General features: G+C 44.7%; 1 protein-coding gene across 2 annotated transcripts in view; it reads left to right on the top strand.

The window, feature by feature from the left end:
- The window catches only part of pkia (cAMP-dependent protein kinase inhibitor alpha), a 148,570-nt gene that overhangs the window by 97,607 nt on the left and 31,287 nt on the right, over window positions 1–19,676 (top strand). The gene's annotated exons all lie outside the window — the stretch shown is intronic.

Below are 19,676 nucleotides of genomic sequence, written 5' to 3'. Positions count from 1 at the left end.
AGAATGGTCCAGCCAGTACCACGATGCGCAGTGGCAGCAGTGTGCACCATCTACAAGGTGCACTGCAGGAACTCATCAAGCCTCCTTAGACAGCACCTTCCAAACCCACAACTTCTACCATCTAAAAAGACAAGGGCAGCAGATGCGTGGAAATACCAGCACCTGCAAGTTCTCTGCCAAGTCACATGTTATCCTGTCTTGGAACTACATCACCATTCCTTCATTGTTACCAGGTCAAAACCCTGGAATGTCATACCTATTCTAGACTAACTCCTATACTCCATTATGACCACACAATTCAGCATCACCACCACTTTCTCAAGGGTATTTATAGATCAGCAATAAATGTTGGCCTTGCCAGAAGTGCCCCCATCCTATGAATGAACTAAAAAAAGCTTTGCTTATTGCTCCTTTGAGCTTCCCTTTCTTGTTCCTTCAAAGCTACATAAAGGCCAGCTTACAAACTGTTCCTCTTTTTTGCTGCGTGTCCACACAGTACAAAGCCTTAATGTGGCACATCCTATCTCAGAATCTCAGATCTATGGGACTCCTTAGTGCCCTCAGAATTTTCATCCTGCTATAATTGTCAGGTTTTTAAAAACACAACTTGTCATCACCTAATTACTACTTCCCAACTTATCTCTTTTGTACACTTTGCAACATTGCTGGTAGTTTTCAACCTTGCTTTCTCAATAACAACAGTTCTGTGCTCTTGTCATATGGTTTTCATTCTGTCCAGTGATATTGTTAGGATATCATTAATGCATAATTGTGAACATGTGACATGTAGGCTTCAACGGGTAGATGCTGTACTATTTGAGAGGATGGCATTCTGCTGTGACAGGGGCACTTGAGGAGGACGAGGCGGAACTAAGTGAGGGCAGTTCATGGAAGAAGTACTGTTGGAGTCAGGGGTTCCAAAAAAGAGTTACTGTACTGAATGAGGGGCTACAATGAGGAGGTACTGTATAGAGTTAGGAACTCCAATGGGAAGACGACTCTGATCTGGTAAGCCAGTGTGGCTCCCCTGCCAGGCTGAAACTGATCAGCAGCTGTTGGCAAGAACAAAATGGCCCTTTATTTGTGCAGCCAGGAGTAGCAGATGTGCTCTTCCAGCTCCACAAGGGATGGTGCACCTTCCTGCCCAACTGCCCACTCACCACCACCCCCACCCACACCCACCACCTCCTGCAGGATCCTTCTGAAACAACCTCTCTGCCACTTAACTAGAAGCTGGTGTCTGCTCAATGGTTGCCCAATCATTTGCATCTGCTCTGTACCTTCTGTCCATTGGCATCATTTAAATTAGGACCTAGATTTAAAATACGCCAAGCTTGAAGCATAGGCGAGTGAATGCATTTGGCTGTGCATTCAGAATCATCCCCATGTAGTCTTTGTAGCTTTTAGGTAAAATCCCTGTGTTTTTCAGGAAGAGCTTAATGCTCCAATATGAGACACTTTCTGAATGAGATCTGATTAGAAATCTTTAATTCGGGGAACACAAAAATGAATTAGTCTGTAAATGAAGGATTGACTGCAATGTGGAAAGCAGTAGGACTGTGGTTGTGGTGGGGGCTGTTTACTTCGAGCTGTGAAATCTGATGAATATGCAGGGTTCATATATTTTTCATGCTTCCACGTGGTTTACCCTCGAGGTTACCTGAAAGTGAAACTGCTGTGGCTGCGATGAAACAGATTGATACAGAAACCAAAGCATGGAGATGATTTTCGTAACCTTCCACTCTCAGCATTCTTCCTGTATAATATTGTTTTCTTTGTTGTGCTGGTGCTCTGTTAAGAATTTCATCCAAATAAGCCATATCACAAAGAAGGTGTTGAGAGTTTGACACAAGGTCATAACCTCCGTCACTAAATGCAATTGTCCTGCAGCCATTCTGCAACAGATGCAGAAGCAGCAAAACCATTTTTCTTCAATGACCCAACAATAAAGACGTTTCTTGGTAATTCAATCCTGTCCCTTAAGCAGGTATCACCTACACACCAGCTCTGGGATTAGTAGTGCCAGGTTTTTTTGTTTGCCCCTGAACTACACCCGGTTAAAAAAAATCAAGGCTGACATCCCAGTGCACTACTGAAGGAATACTGCACTCTCAGGGGTACTGTCTTTTGGATGAGACTTAAAACTGAGGGCCATCAGTCTGCCTTTTTCCAGGATTTCCCTGGCCCTTCTGCCAAAGTTACAGCAGATAGACGGGAGAGTGCCCTGGGAATTTGGTTCCTCAGCCTAGATTCCAGATGACTCAGATTCTGCGACCGGAATAAACTTGTTTAGATTTTCGTCTGTGCCAGTTTTCCTGGCACTGATGACCTGCCCGTGCATGAACCAAGAGGCACGAAGTTCAATGGATATTGGTCCTTGGGCCTCATCAGCATTTGCAACACGAGTTACCAGTGCACGGAACTCCGCAGGCAGTCGACCAATTGAAGACATCAAAACCGTGCTGCCTATCTCCCTGGCAATAGCTTTCAGATCAGTCTTAAGAGGGGTGAATTAAAGTGGGCTGTGGTGAAGAAGGGCAATTGGAAGGAACCCTGCCTCAGAGAAGCCTGAGCTTTTCCATTTATCAGCAACAAATTTCAAAACTCTGTTTTTAGACATGGGAATTCCTAATATTTAACAGTAGGACCTATCCCTACACAAATTAAATGCAGGCCATCCCACTATTAAATTGGTATGCTTTTCACAAATTTATGCCCGACAACTGACTGCAAAGCATACCAATTTCTACCCCATTGTTTCAGTATAGAGTCAACTGCTATGCCAGCCAATATTATAAAGTAACATGCCATCTTTGTGCTTATGCGATGTAACTGTAAGTTGCTATGGTGTTCCCTAGCAACCATAACAAAGCACTAATAACAAACTTGGCAACCACTGATATAACTTAGTGTGCAATAGAGAAGCTCAGAGTTGCAGTAATGACAGAAAAAACCCCTAGCACACAGAATCCTGAGGCTGAAATTACTCAGGTACCATTTTATTACCTCATTGTGCATCACTTATTTTTTTTCTGTCTGCTTCTCCTGCTTTCTTTTTCTGGCAGCTTTCTGCCCTCTTCTCATCTCCTCTGGTACTGTGCCAAAGTGGCCAGTCTTCAAATCTGACAATTAAGTGACCCTTGGCAACCTACTTAAATCGAGAGGCACTGGATGACAATTGAGCAGGGAGCCCTAATTAATTTTTCTCTTCCAATCCAGCATCAACCGAGGTCGATTATAGCTCCCCAACCTTATAGTTTTTCCGAGTGGACTTCCACAAGAGGTTTCCTGATTGCCCACCATAACTTTGGCAGAACAGCCTTGGAAAACCTGGAAACTCTGTTGCTCCCTACCTGCAGTTTCCATGTTCTTCTGCCAAAGTTACTGTGAATGATCAGGAGAACTCCCATGAAAATTCATCATCATAATCTGTTGGAAGTATGATTTTCCTATATAGCATATTTGAAGGAGCAAACCAGAATGCATGCCAGAGCGTTAGCAATAGAGAAATGCCTCCAAGGTAATTAATGAAGTTGTTGTCAGTTCCCTGGCAGTTGCATAGCTAATCGGCAAATTCCATCCTGATTCCAGCCCTGACTGGTTTAGCCAGGTATTTTTCCATCTGACTGGGAGACTTTTGAGAAGGAGAGTAGAGGAACCCGGGCAGGCAATTTCCTGCACTAGTCTAACATGTCAGAATTATTGTTCCCAAGCAGACTGGCAGCATATGGGTCAATCTTTGAAGTCCCAAAAACCCTTCCACAAAACAAGGGTCAATTTATACAAATATGCAATGTGAACCTTCAGTGTGGATGTGGGTGGCCGCCATTTTCAAATGTGAAAAATACCATAACACCAGTAGCTCATATTAAATTAATGTCGCAGTTTTAGTGAATGAATTAGTTGTACAAAGATACCTTTAATCACAATCAAAGTGTTTTAAAACTATCAAATTCATTGTCTTCGGCATCCAATCCAAAGGGCGGATCGTCCCAGGTTTGCACTAAGTGCAGTAGCGGGTGGGTAAAATGATGTTTACAATGGCGGGTTTTCACGCTGTACCGTCCCAAACCCGCCATTTTAGTTATGTATTCCCAGGAAACACACTCTTTCCATGGCGGACAGGCTCTCATTCGCCTGCACACCATCACATCGCCACTCATCACACCGGATGCCATATTTAAAGTCCAGCCACACGCACACTTCTCAGCGCTTCCAACCCAGGAGTACTGCAGGGAAGTCCACAAAAGGCAAAAAGACTGCAGCCCCCAGAATTAGTGACGTGTCACTGGAATGCCTTTTGGACGCCGTGGAGGCCCTCCATGATGTCTTCTACTCCCACTTTGGCCACAGGATGGGCAGCGGCATGACCAACCAGGCTTGGGAGGTGGTGGCAGTGGCGATCAGTGCCAATGCTGCACAGAAGAGGTTGGCCATCCAATGCAGAAAGAGGATGAATGATCTCATCCGTGCCGCCAATGTATGGCAACCATCTCATTACTCTAAGCTCACACACTTAGGCCCATCACACATTCACTGGCATCTCACTCACTGCCAGCTCTAGGGACATCACCACCCATTCTCACACACATACCCTCACATGTCCATCTGGCTTTAGCTCCTCTGGAGACTGCCTCCTCAGCCCTCACCATCTAAAGGCCACTTGCACAGATCAACATGTGCCCCCACACCCACCTGGGTTACCCTCCTTCCCTAATACAGCCCTTGTCCTGCAGCCTCTTCCCTTGCCTGAGGCCACTTCTCCCACTCTGGCAAGTAAGCCCTCGCCCTGCAGCCATTGAAAAGCGACCCACATATGGCTGATCTGGTAGATAGAAACCTGCTGTGAGCCCCCTAAAAGTGATGTGGTGCTGTCTGTGAACCCTGGTGCTGAAGACTGTGAGTGCTGACCGAAGCAAGGTAGACAAACAAACCTTGAAATCCCGAGTGAAGTGCAGCTTATCAGGTGCATGTCACTTATGTGCTGTTGTGAAACACGTCGACATGTTTTCCTGCCAACGTGAGTGGACAATCCAGCGGGGGTGGGGGAACGATTCTGGCTGGCAGGCCTAATAATGATATGCTAATGTATCACAATGAGGTTCCCGACATCCGATGGTGGAGAATGTGGCCCGCCATCAGCGGTCGGAGAGGGCAATCGCAAACTGGTTTCACGTCGTCATGAAACCGATCGCACTATATTGCCTGCTCATGCCACCGAACACGCCCAACACTGGTGGGCACGGAAAATCCCGGCCAAAGAGTTCATCAAATTCATTCTGAGTCACCTTTGGCTGTGGAATCATCGTAAAGATCCCACTGTGGGTCAGATTTGGTGCTTTCAGAATCATCCCTCCACAACACATCATTTTGCTCTCCATCCATTGAATTGGATATTCTGCATTTTTTGAATAATCTGATGACAGTTTGTGCATTAATGGCATCCCATGGTTTTTTGATGAAACCACACAAAATATCACTTATTTCCACTCTTTGTGAATGTTTTTTTATCAGTCACCCGCCTACCTATTCCATCCAGCATGAACATGATCCTTGAATGTCTTGTTGAGGCAGACATCCAAATGTTGGAGCTACAGATGTTAGACCCCTGGAATAAATACGATGTGGGTGTCATTTCTTTGCAAGCACCTCTTGATTTTATAGGCTATACAGGATCTGAACATGTCCTGCACTAATTAGCTGCATTCTTCTCATGGGCCAGCAGGATGCCTATTCCATACATTATTGATTCACAATTTCACTCCATCCTCATTCATCCAACTGTTACCATGGACATACTCAAAAACTCCTGCAGGGAACTTGATGTTTGGCATGTTTTATGTTTGAAGATTACCATAGGCTTTAATTTTGTTCTGTCAGCCATGCAAGCTAGTACCACTGTGAACCTTATCTTCTCATGTCCTGTGGTTATCACGAACTGTTTTCAAACCTTTCCACTGCACAGTTTAGATGCTGCGCATATCGCAATTCATGGGCACTTCATCCATGTTGCAAATGTGAATTAATGGGTACTTGTTTTTGCCGCTGTCTGAACTGCTGGAAACTGGTCATTTTGGCATTGAAGTCTCCCCGAGCAATCTTCATCTTCTGTCACAACACTGGACTGTTTTATTCCATAAAGAGGCTGCACCAACTAGCTGTTGGCCTGAAATCTTTGCCTCACTCAGGGTTTGATTTGGCCCAGTTCAATGCATATATCTATATTACATTTCTGGTGACAATGCAACCATTCCAACGATTTTCAAGGATCCATTCTGATACATGCTTCTCAAGATCAGTCAGGTGGCTGGTCCCAGTTCTCATGGCACGCTTGGTCTCAGAACGCTTCTTCAGGGCAGCTTCCTTCTTTCATTCTCGCACCAGTTTTTCACTAACAATGAATTCTCTAACACAGTTATTTGATGAGTTAACATTATGTTGTTTAGCATAAGCGCAGCTTCACACTTCATTCTTTTTGCGGGAGGATCTATATCTGTTTGTCTTTTGCAATGCCATGGGCAGTCTGCTATGTGGGGGAATGTCTTAAACTCCCACACATCTTCTTCGCAACACAGCCCATATCACCTGCTTGATCCCATGCAGCAACTTACAGTATGAGGTGAGCAAAACACGAATTTCTGGGGTGAAAAATTGAGGCCAACTACTAATGCGAATATAGCATTTCATAGCTGAAAAGGGCGGCAGGGAAGGGTCAACTTATATGGGGAGTATACACAAAAGCATAATTTTTGGTGCCAAAAAAACAGGGTTGTCTTATACGCCGGGTTGACTTAAATGCTGCGATCTACGATATAGCATCTTCAAACAAGAAAACACATGGCACAATTTCAAAAATTCCAGATGACTCAAAACTTGAAAGTGTAGGAAGATAGTACTAGACTTGAAGAGGATGCAGACAGGCTGGTGGAATGAGTGGTGTGGTATAGAGGCTTAACAGATGGGACGTGCTAATGTATGATGTAGATGCTGGTGTACTACTGTGTTAGACTCTCCCTGTCTCTCTCTCTCTCTCTCTCCTTCGAGAGAGAGAGAGGTTGGGATCATATCTAGGAGTAACCTGTATCTGTAACCTGTTCAGATGTAGTACCAGTAAGCAAGTGTTGAGCAAATACCAGAGTATGTCTACAGTCTGTCTAAGAGTCAAGTCCTACACCTAGAATCCAAGGTAGAAGGACCCATCTCAGGACAGTGGACACATGACACATGAAATATAACCCAAAAAAGTGTGAGGTGATACATTTTGATAAGAAGAATGACGAGAGACAATACATGTTAAATGGTAAAATTTTAAATGGGAATGTCTGCACAAATCTTTGAAGGTGGCACGGCAGGTTAACAAAGCAGCTGAAATCCTGGGCTTTATAAGAAGAGGCATAGAGTTGTTGGCAGCAGCTGTCCCTCGATTTGAGGATGATGTTTACTTAGAGTTGCGAGTTTCTGCCACGGGTCTCCCTAGCCTAATTCTCGTCCCGCAGATCTTTGGGCCCTGGGGAAAGACGTGACAAGAGGTAGTGCGATCCAGAGTGCAGGATTGCTTCCTTTTATTTGCTTCTCTGCCACTCTGCCTCATCATTAAGGCGTTTGGACTCAAAGCATGTTGCAGCTTGATGGACAAGTTGTCACCATTTTGAATAATTGCTCACAAGCCCCTCCCAGTCATTAATGTTAATGCTGTCACGCTTCAAGGAGAGTTTTAGAGTGTAGTTAAGCTGTTTTCGTTGTCCTCCCCTGGAACGCTGGCCATTTGAGAGTTGTGAAAACAGGACCTGGCGGGGGGATGCTTTTCAGCCATCCGAACACAGTGTCCAGTCCATCCTGATTGATTTTGCAGGAGTTTTATTGCGGGAGTTTTGCCTAAATGCTTGTGGAGTTGTCTTCAAGAAGGACTCTCGCATTTATTCGCCAGCCTACCCATTAAATCCGGAGGATATGGCGGAGACATTGCTGCTGGAGTTTCTCTAGCGCTCTATGTGTCACCGATACACAGTCCAGGTCTCACTGCAGTACAAGAGTGTGGTGGGAGTGTGGTGACAACAACTAAGACTTTTGTTGACTTGTTGAGGTCCTTGTTGTCAAATGTTTGTTGCCCACTCTTCAATTCTGCATACAAGAGACTTGGCCTGTTCTTGAATGTTGCCAAACAAAACTCATATCAACCCTCACCTGGTCAGTCAAATATCCCACCTATATATGTTCAAGGAGGGACTCTGTAACTGGTGCACACTTCCCATACTCTAGCAGCTACCTCTCTCAAAAGGTCAACCTTGATGAGGAGATCCAACACTCGATCAGCTGCACCAGCTCAGCATAGAGCCAGGAAGTTATGCTAAAACGATATAATATGCTAGTTCAGCCCCAGTATTCTTTCCAATTATGGGCATTAAACTTCAGGAAGGATGTGAAGGCTTTGGAGAAGGTACAGAAGAGATTTAGTAGAATGGTTCCAGGGATGAGGAATCACATTTTTGTGAATAGACTGGAGAGGCTGGCATTGTTCTTGAGCAGAAAAGACTAAGAGGAGATTTGATCGAGTTGTTTAAAATTGTTGAAGATTTAGATATAGTAAAGAGAAACTGCTTCCAATGACTTTATGACCAATAACCAGAGGGTACAGATTTAATGTGACTAGCAAAAAAAACAGAGGCAACATAAGAAGAATTACAGAATAAGCAATTAGGATATGGAATGAACTGCCTGATAGGGTAGTGGATACAGATTCAATAATAGCCTGCAAAAGTGAATTGGATCAATACTTGAAGGAGAAAAAAATTCAGGGACGTGGGGATTGAATGGGAGAGTGGGACTAACTGGATTACTCTTTGAAAGTCAGTGCAGGCTCGATGGGAAACATGCCTCTTTCTGCACGGTACAATTCTATGATTCTATAACGTGCGGGTTTGAAATTCAAGGAAGTAGAAGGGCATTTGAGAGTTGGAATTCTGGTACCGTGTAATAACCAGGCAAGAATCATTGTGTGCACCATAAACCCCTGTAACATTTGTGAATGCTCTACATACAGCACTCCAAGGAGAATATTAGCAGAATTGGATTTTAAAGCTGAAACAAAAACAAATACTGTGGATGCTGGAAATCTGAAGTAAAAACAGAAAATGCTGGAAATGCTCAGCAGGTTAGGTAGCAATTGTGGGAGGGAGAAAGAGTGTTAATGTTTCAGCTTCATGACCTTCCATCCGAAATGGAAATATTAAGAGATCTAACAGGCTTTAAGCAAGTACAGAGGCAGGGAAAGATGGGGAGGGGGAAAAGAACAAAAGGAAGGTCTGTGATAGCGTAGAAGGTTAAATGGAAAAAGGGGTAATGGTGCATAGCAAAATAGAATGGGAATGGGGCAAGTAAAGAAACTAAATGATCTGAAATGGATGAACTCTTATGTTGAGTCCATTAGGTAATAACCACTGACCTGATTTCTCAGATGGGAGTTGTTGGTGATGATTCTGCTATTTCCCATTTGTACCTTCTTTCCTAGCCTGAACTTTTGTTCTTTTTTGTCCCATTGCCATTTCATTTTGCCTTGCACCATAGAATCTTAGAATGATTATATCACAGAGAGTGGCCATTCTGCTTGCCATGTCTGTGCCAGATATCTGCAAGAGCAACTCAGCTCATCCCACTCGCCCACCTTTACCCCATAGCCCTAAAAATCCTTTCTGTTCAGATAATTATCCAATTCCCTTTTGAAAGCCCCAGTTGAATCTGCCCCCATCACACTTGTAAGTCACGCAATCCAGATCCTAACTACTCGCATCATAAAAACGCTTTTCCTGTCACTTTGGTTCTTCTCATATTCAGCTAAAATCCTCTGGTTTCTGACCCTGCCATCAATACAAGAGTTTCCCCAGTCTACTCTGCCCAGACCTCTCATGATTTTGTACACCTCTATCAAATCTCCGCTAAGTCTTCGCTAAGTAGAACAGCCCCAGCTTCTCCAATCTATCGACGTAACTAAAGTCCCTGATCACTGGAGCCATTTTCTTAATTTTCTTTCTGCACCCTTTCTAATGCCTTCACACCTTCCTAGAGTGTGGTGCCCAAAACTGGACATATTGAGGTCAAACCTGTGTTTTATGAAGATTCACCATAGCTTCCTGATTTCTTTCTATTTTGACTCAGTTTCTCCACTTGTCCAGTCTCTTTCCATCTGTGGCTCTGCTATCACCTGATTCACCACCACCTTTCTCTGCCTGGCTGAACTTGTCCTCACATTGGAACAGCTTCTGCTTTGACACGGCTCACTTCTCCAAATAATAAGTGGTGCTATGGGAATCCCTATGGGTCCTCACTATGCCTGTCTTTTTGTGGGATATGTGGAACATTCTTTATTCCGCCCCTACTCAGGTTCCCTCCCTCACCCCTTTTTCTGGTACATTGAAGCATGTATCAGTGCCATTTCCTGCTCTCACCTAGAACTGGAAAATTTCATAAACTTTACTTCCAATTTCCATATTTTCCTTGCATTTACATGGTCCTGTTCCAACTCTTGCCTTCCTCAACCTCTCTATATTCATTTCCGGAGATAGGCTATTGACCAATATCCAACATAAGCTCAGTGATTTCCACCACAATTCCCCCCAACCCTCTTCCTGTAAAGACTCTATTCTATTCTCCCAGTTTTTCCACCTTCAGTGCATCTGCTCTGACTATGCCACCTTCCTTCCCAATCCTTCAATATGTGGACCCTCGACTATCCCATCCAATTTCCCACACTCTTCTCATCCCTTCTGCTTCCACTCAGAGTGATGATGGGGCTCTCCTTGTCCTCACCTTCCACCTCACTGGCTTCTACATTCAAAGGATCATCCTCCGCCATTTCCGCCACCTCCAAAGCAATGCCACCATCAAATGCACCTTCCCCTCCTCTTCACTTGCAGCATTCCAAAGAAACAATTCCCTTCATGGCGCCCCATTCCGCCATCACCACCAACACCCCCTCCCCTTTCCACAGCAACTTGCCATGCAAGCGGAGAAGATACAACACCTGCCCTTATACCTCCTCCCTTCTCAATATCCAGGGCCCCAAAACTCCATCCAGCTGAAACAGGTTAGCATACTGTATTCGCTGCTCACAATGCAATCTCCTCTACATTTGAGGGACCAAATGCAAACTGGGTGACTGCTTTGTGGTTTTAAAATGTGACCCTGAGCTTCTGGTTACCTGGTGTTTTAATTTTCCCCCACTCTCCAGCTCTGACCTTTCTCCCACCATAGTAGCTGGGGAATTTACATTCAGTATTGCTGAAAAAAGAGACATGTTGCTGAAACTTTTCGTCTTCCACCAATTGCTGGGATGTGTGGCCTATGTACCTGGCATCACAACGGCACCGAAATTCATACACGTTGTTGCTCAATTTGTGCTAGGCAGGATTTCCTTTTGGACTGACAGCAGCAATCTGTTAATGGAAAATACCATCCACATAGCTATGGCATTGTAGCAGCGTGAAATGGCTTGCTTACCCTGTTGTTCAAATTGTATTGCACAAACTTGCAAATTGGCCAAAAGCCCCCACTTTCAGATCTGAAAAGTGTCCGGTCTACCTCAAATTATCCTGGAAAGGCATAATATCTCAACAATTTGATCAACAGATTAAGCAAGTCGTTTCACACTACAACAATACAATGGCTACACAAGTGGTATTTTCCACTAGCAGGATGCTACCGTCAGTCCAAAAAGATGTTCTCTCTACCACACAGTTGAGCAATATCATGTATGAACTTCAGTGCTGGTGCAATTCCAGGTACGTGGGCCGTACATCCCAACAATTGGCTGACCAAATCAAATAGCATATTCCTTCAGTTGTTTGTAATAGGCAGATTACAAACTGTACTCAACCAGCCCATGCTTGAAAAACCCAAAACAAACCATCTATTCTGAGATGTGATTCCATGATTGGGCAGCACTTGCTGAGCAATCCTGAGTGTGCTAATAACTACACTAACAACGAATTTAAGATAATCAGTCGAGCAACTTGGCTCATTTACGCTTTCTAGAAGCAACATACATTCATATGCAGGAATCCTCTGCAAAGGAAAGGAATATTGTCTCATCCAGAAGACAGGGAGGAAAATATATATCCATGTCAACCTAGCTACTTTATAAAATTATTATTCTATTTTAAAAATGGACAAAGGCTTTACCCTGCCATGTCTGTCTAACCATGACTCATACCAAAGGAATTTTTAACCTTCAGAGACCTTCTGTTACCTTTAAAGAGCCACTAATGTCCCCTGTGACTGCAGAAAATCAAACTCCAAAGAAATGTACCAACACTCTTTACATTTCGAAGGCAGAGCTGTGTCCAATGGAGACAATATATCTGTAAGGATAAAAGGGACCCTGACTCCTCTATTAAACCTCTCAAGATTCCAGACTTGGAAAAATACATCCTTTGCCCCAAAGTCAGGAGAAGAAGTGGGAGGTATGTCACATGACCTCCCCACCTCTTCCCCCCCCACCCCCCCCCACCCCCACTGCCCCTCCCCTCCAAACTGCTAGAACCTTTATTATTGCCATGTGGAACTGAACTCAGGCAGTCTACCATTTTACCACCTAACAGGCAGCAGAAAGACCTCTGTCCAGGTATGTTGCCTGGCCCTCATCTACATTATGTACTACTGGAAAATCAGAACTCCGATATCTGTGCCTATATGACTCATTCATCTCTACGTGCCTTCTTCCATCAGGGAAGTTATCGCTTCTGGAGGGATGGATCACCCTGCAACAGTTTCAGCCTGCTAAGCTCTGAAGGAATACACCATTGGACTTTTGATTTTGGACTCTGGGCTCATGTGAAACCATAACTCTTATTTTTATTCTGGTCTTGTCCTGTACCCCTTTACTTCCCTTATTCCTCTTTAATTGTATGAGTGAAAAAGGGGTGGATGTTTTGTGTGCATAAAATAAACCAGCTCTCTTATTTTACCTTATCTCAAGTTTGCTATAGGGTTATCATTAGAGGATTAGATCACTCCAAATTGAAGGGCTGGGGAAACACCATCACTTATAAAGGGGGAAATCAGAAATCAAAAATATCTTTCTATTTATGGACGGATAGTGAGAGGATAAATCAGGGCGGTCCCTCTCCTGTCCATAACAATATGTTCAAGCCTTGCACCTTTCTTTGATTAACTGGAAGCATGGGGAGCCTATAATTCCCCATTGTTTTCTCCATGGCAACACCTCAGCCAATCAGAGTCAACTTTTCTCCAGTAGTATAAAGTGTTGTAATTGTTTGAAATTTGACATTCTTGCAATTGTCCTGATGAGTGCAAGATGAAAAGTTTCAATGACATGTCTCTCTTTTCAGCAATATTCAATTTCTGTATGACCAAGCAACAATTTAACTTCAGTAAATAAACCTGAAATAAAAAGCTAGTATCGGTAATGATGACTACACGCCAACCAAATTGTCATATAAATCCATTTGCTTTACTAATGTCCTTTGGGGAAGGAAATCTGCCATCCTTATCAGTTCTGATCTTTCAATTACTCCAGACCCAAAGGAATTTGATTGACTCTTAACTGCCCTCTGAAATGGCCTAGCAAGTCTTTCAGTTAAGGGCAATTAGGGATGGACAATAAATGCTATCACTGCCATCAAACCCCACAGCCTGAATGAATTAAAAAATCTTAATCTCAGCTCCCTTTTTTCAATCAGCATGTGTCGGTAATGATTTTGCTATTGCCATTTACAGCTCCTCTAGACCCACCTTTGTTACTTTGCATGTTCCACTACCATCTCCTTTTGCCTTACACCATCATCCCTTTTGTCATTTAATCTCTCCTGCCTTCCACCCTGTCATAGACCTTCCCTTTTGTTCATTCCTCCCCTCCCTCCTTTTCCTGCCTCTGTACTTACTAATACCTGCTGCATCTTTAACTTTTTCCTGTTCTGATGAGAGCCCATCAAGCTGAAATGTTTCTCTCTCCACAGATGCTATCTGACCTGTTGATTTTTCCAGCATTTTTTGCCTTTTTAAGGTTTCCAACATCTTCTGTAATTTGCTTTTGCAATACTTCTGACCTTACCATACATCTTAATAGCATAGGTGGCACCATAAAGGAAGTCCAAACTGTTGATGTGGTGAGGCAGCTCGAAGGTTATGTGATTGGAGCCAGGATCCTCCACAGGGGTTGCACGTGAAGGTTGGTGATCTTAACTTACAGTGGATGTCCAACAACAAATCAGTTTTGATCTGACCCATCTGGCACTAATATAGGCCCACTTCCCAGCTGTTCCTCCTCAACCAACAAAGAAAGGAAAGTAAAAGACTTTATTTATTTACATCCCAATCCTCTTCTGACATGCTTCAGCTTGGCAGTGGTTTCTCGCTCACTCCTGAGAGAAAATCACAATCAGTCACATCATCAGTGTCCGTTCTGCATAACTAACGAAGGACCCTGTCAGAATTTGGTGCCTTTGCTCAGAAGAACAGGTTAAAATAACATTGTCATGTTTGATACAAAAAAATCATTGGATACATCACCAGGGCATTTCAGCTGCCCAGCTGCCCATTTTCTGTGGGACATGCAGGGTTATATTTCTCCTCATCACACCACTCCCTGCCCTTTCCCCACACCCCTGTGGACTAGTGCGAGGAACTAGGATTGTAGGGCATGTACTGTCTTCACTGAAATGGCTAAACTCTTTCAGATTAAGATTTTCCAGATTTTGTATCTCAGAAGATAATTATTGGGTTGCAGTAATGAACTAAAGGTTCTGTGGGTACTCAGATATATGAGGTGAAGCTAGATGCTTTTCCCTTTTCCTTTTTTGACTTAGAATTCTATCAGCATTTTGCAGCTTTCAAATTATTATTCTTTCTATGTGAAATGTGTTTTGGGAATTATTAGTGCAGGTCTTTGCAATGTCAAAACTTCAATCTGCACAGAGTAATTGGGGCTGAAAATCAACTTTGGTAACACACATGATTTTCTTTCCTGTTGACTTGAGGAAACTGGGCAGGGCTAAAACAGGCTTTCAATTCACTATCTGCTGTTCTGTGCTTAAGTCAAAATTGAGTTTCACTCTTACTGCGTTATTGGCACTGGAACTCTTAAATAACCAATAAAGATCCCCCTCTGCTGGTTAAAAAGCTGCTATAGCATTTTGATATTTTCAGCAGGGTCTCCTCACAGAAGAGTGGCATTTCCACGAAACTCTTAACGCTCTTTGCTGCAAGGTTCATGAACGCTATTGATGTAGATGGATGTTGACATGAACAATTATTTCCACATAGTCTGCATATATAACTAAGTTGTAATCAAGGGAAATAGCAAGTAATAGCTGCTCTTTAGTACAGCACTCAACTATATATCTTTCATGCATGAGGTTTGACAGTGAATGACAGCACACTATTCAACAATTATAGTACCACAAATATAGCCCAGTTCTATCCTTCACATATGTAATTTTGAGTGGAGTCACAAGGTGGCCAGCGGTAAAAATGACTTGACTAATTCACAGCATCAGTTTTCTCATGTGTGTTGACAAGCTCTGCCTCACCATCATCACTTTCAACACCTCCACTGTCGTTAAATTATCAGACTGCTTGCCTGACGTCTATTGTAGTAGTGTTGGTTACAGAACATGTCTGTTAAGGAAGTCTTTGTAGTCTTCTGCATGTTAACAGAAAGTCTTTACTAACTTCTTGTAACTATATACATATATACAGTAAAGGGTACAGGCAAGGAGCTATCTCCAAATCTAGATCTAATCACGTCTCCAGACAACACCACACTGACAGTAGCTCTGAGTCATGTTCTTTCTTATACCGCTGTGTGGGCGGTGCTGTACTCAATCTCACATCAACCCTGTATATACCGGACCCTTATACTACACCTCGCCCCAAGTCTTTATTCCATGGATATAGAGTTACTGTAGTTTACTTCAAGTCTTACATTGTTATAAGTCTTATACATTTATCTTATTGTTACAACCTAAATGCTATTCCAACATTATTGCTATTACAGCATTAGCATTAACAATATTCTCATACCCATCTCCCCCCTTCAAGTTTTTGAAGTTAAAGGTTCAGGCAGTCTGGAGGCGTTATAACCCTTCCACATCTCATTCACCGTTCTGTCGGAAGAGTGGCAGGCCCTGTTCGTTCTGGTTCTTGTTGTTGTCTTGGGGGCTGGACTGGCATCTGGGTATGCTTTAATTCTTTTCTTCCATTGCTTAATGTTGACCCATGCCTGGTCAGTTTGGCTGTTGTATTGATCCATGGTTGCTGTTACTCTCGATCATTTCTTGCAGGGCAGACAAACATGTATTTGTCTCCTTGGCGCTGCTTTTTCTTCTTTCTCCATGTGGGCCGTCTCGGAGCCCTCTGAGACTGAGGAAGAGTGTTCCTGTAGTGAGAAGAGAGTTTAGTGGTGCTCTCACCTCTGCGTTTTGTTGTGATGGCAAGAAACTGGTATCAGATTCCAGCATCCCTTGAGGTTGTGGCATGCTGGCTGGAAGTTGCACTGTGTGCACAGTGGTTGCTGTGTTGACCAGCATTGTAGTTGGAGGTAGAGGCTTCTCAGACTGCTAATCATTCTCTCGTACCACTTCCACCAGAGATGCAATGGTGATTTTGTGAGCAGTAGGTTGGTCTGACCATTGGTTTAACCACTAGAATGATAATAGACAAACCTGCTCCACAAAGAAAGAACAGAGTTCGAAGGTGAAATCCGAGTATGAATACTCTTTAGTATTTGGACACTCAGGGCTGTTCTGGCTGGCTAACGACAGCGGTAACCTTGAGATTCTCTGCCGTCTGTAAGAGATCCAGGACGACACAGGCCATCCCTGCTTAGGAGAGAGAAAGGCTGGTTATGGATGATGCACAGCAGTTCAAAGATCTGTTTGTTGCCATACCTCAGTGGCTCCAGGTTCATGTCAATGACCGGGAGTCGGGCTAGCCCTGTCCCATAAAGTGGAAAGTCCGTTGTTTGAAACCAGGGGTCTTTGAGCCATGGTTCCTTGTCTGACAGGACTGTCATGCTGGCACCTGAATCTCATTTAAAGTTGTTAGCTGACCATTCACCAGGATGTCAGCATTCCAAAAGGCAGAAGCACAATCTTTGACCTCACCCAAGAAGCATGGCTGTTCTGGGTTTTCGAGCTCAACCTCATGGATCCCCCTTTGGGCTGTCTGTGTGGTGCCGAGGTTTAGACTTGCACAGATTGCCAAAGTGTCCCTGTCTGTTGCAATGGAAGCATTGGGCTGTACTCGCAGGACACTGATCTCTCCTCTGAGGGCATTCGCACCTCAGCGCTGGCAAGATCACTCTGCTGGGCGGTTCAGAGGTTGCTTTCCCTGACTTGGATTGTCCCTGTGTCTTTGTGACTTGATAAGCTGGACTGAGGGTTGGCTTCTGCCCCATGTTTTATTCTCTCCCCTTAGGATTGTCTTGTGATGCTCACATAGCTCAGACAGTCTAAGTAGCTGGATCGCCTTGTCTAGCGTAAGACCATCTTTAGTTTGAAGAAGGTCAGAGAGTGAATCGTCTGTAACACCCACCACGATTCTATCTCAAATGAACTCATACTTTAAATCTCCACATTCACAGCCCTCTGCCATCCTGTAGAGGTCATTTGTCAAGGAATCGACAAGTTCCCCAGGTAGTTGGACTCTCTTATTGCATTTAGCTCTTTCCAACATTTTGCAGGGATGAATTTTCTGTGCCGCTGGGGTCGGGTGTCATGGCGGGCATGAGTGGGCAATATGGTGGGCATGAGTGGGCAATATGGTGGGCATGAGTGGGCAATATGGTGGGCATGAGTGGGCAATATGGTGGGCATGAGTGGGTAATATGGCGGGCATGAGTGGGCAATATGGCCGGCATGAGTGGGCAATATGGTGGGCATGAGTGGCAATATGGTGGGCATGAGTGGGCAATATGGCCGGCATGAGTGGGCAATATGGCCGGCATGAGTGGGCAATATGGTGGGCATGAGTGGGCAATATGGCCGGCATGAGTGGGCAATATGGCAGGCATGAGTGGGCAATATGGCGGGAAGGCCAAAAATCAATTTCAAGATGTCGTGAAACCAGTTTGCAATCATCCGCTCTGCTCGTCAATGGCGGGCTGCGTTTCCTGCTTTCAGACGTCGGGAGCTTCATTGTAAACATTTGCATATCATTATAAGCCCAGCTTGCCGGAATCATCCCCCCACCTCAAATTTATCACCCACGTCAGCAGGAAAACACGCTGCTGCAGAACACGTCTGGACAAGTGTGACGTGCAGGAGTCGGGACTTACCATCAGGGCCTTGCTCACATCACGGACATCGGAGGAGCGGAAGATGCTGGAGCCCGAAAGCAGCAGGACCCAGAAGGAATGTCCATCATATGCTGGGTGGATACTGATGGATGTGGCTCTGCCATGAAGCACTCAAGGAAGGTGGAAAATCATGGTTGAGGGTCTGCTTTGGGACTACAGTGTCTTGGCCATGGTTAAGGGGGTGGAGAGAAAGGTCCAGCTGTGAGTAGGAGATGAATGAAGGTGTCAGGGGGGCAGTGAGGTTGGGAAGAGGGAAACAAAAGTGTTTGGGGGGTGCAGTGAGGATGGGAGGGAGGAACAAAGGTGTTGGAAGGTGAGGTTGGGAGGGGTGATTGAAGGTCACGAGGGGGGAACAAAGGTGTCAGGAGGAGGGTGAGGTTGGGAGGGGGGAGGGAGTACGGGTGGGGGAGGAGTCCTGGGGAGAAGGAGTTCCAAGGGGGGAGGAGTCCGGAGGGGGGGATGTCCAGTTGAACGTGCAAGGAATATGTCATGGAGTCGATGACTGCCTTCTGGGGAGTGAACTGAGGGTAGGCATGGTACAAGGGAATGGTGAGAATGACCAAGGGCAGAGTGAGGCGGTAGGGTGGGAGGGTGAGGGTCCGAAGGTATCGGTAGAAGGGACAGCGAGTGTGGTTGGTGGTGACTTGGAGGCAGACAAGGACCCTGGGGGTGGGAAGGAGGAGGTCAAGGAGGTTAATGTGGATGGGGGTGAGATTTTCGGGAAGGTAGGGAATGTGCAAGTTCACCTGGACATCCCCGAAAGAAAAAGATTGTGGCTGGTAGGTCATGTTTGGGAGGTGGAAGGTGATGCCAGGGGGGTCGACAGTGATGTGGGAAAAGAAATGGGTGACTAGGGGAGGGGAAAGGATGGAGGACCTGAGGAAAAATATTAGACGCACGATGCTTGCAAATCCGAGAGTGAAAGGAGACACATGGTGGGTGGGAACAGGTGCTGCATGGGAGTGTGATCAGTGGGTGGGTGGAGATGCAGGTCAGCTCAGATAGACAACTGGAAACGAACCCCAGCAGGCAGCAGTGAAAATGCTCAGGACATTGAGACGAGTGTGATGGGAGAAGGATCCATGTGTGTGGGAGAGTGCTTGCACCAGGCTCCGAAAGACCCTGTCACACACACACTTCTCCCTCCAGAATCACTCGTGGGCCGGCTGCATGCAGCTAAACCATTGTTGGCGAGAGCAGCGAGAGATGCAAGGGGATGACTCACGAAGCCAGTAAATGAAGTTGAAAGACACCATTATACATTATTCAGTGAAAGCAAATATATTTTCAGATTATAAAGTGACAAAATGTGTTCATCCGTGCAACCGATTGTGATCAGAATTTCTTAAATTTTCCAGGCCTCTAG

Source organism: Cetorhinus maximus, chromosome 4 (genome assembly GCF_964194155.1).
Source record: "Cetorhinus maximus chromosome 4, sCetMax3.hap1.1, whole genome shotgun sequence".
In the NCBI taxonomy this organism is placed as follows: domain Eukaryota; kingdom Metazoa; phylum Chordata; class Chondrichthyes; order Lamniformes; family Cetorhinidae; genus Cetorhinus; species Cetorhinus maximus.
The sequence above is the reverse complement of the archived record's forward strand: the minus strand, read 5'-3'. Positions and strand labels throughout refer to the sequence as shown.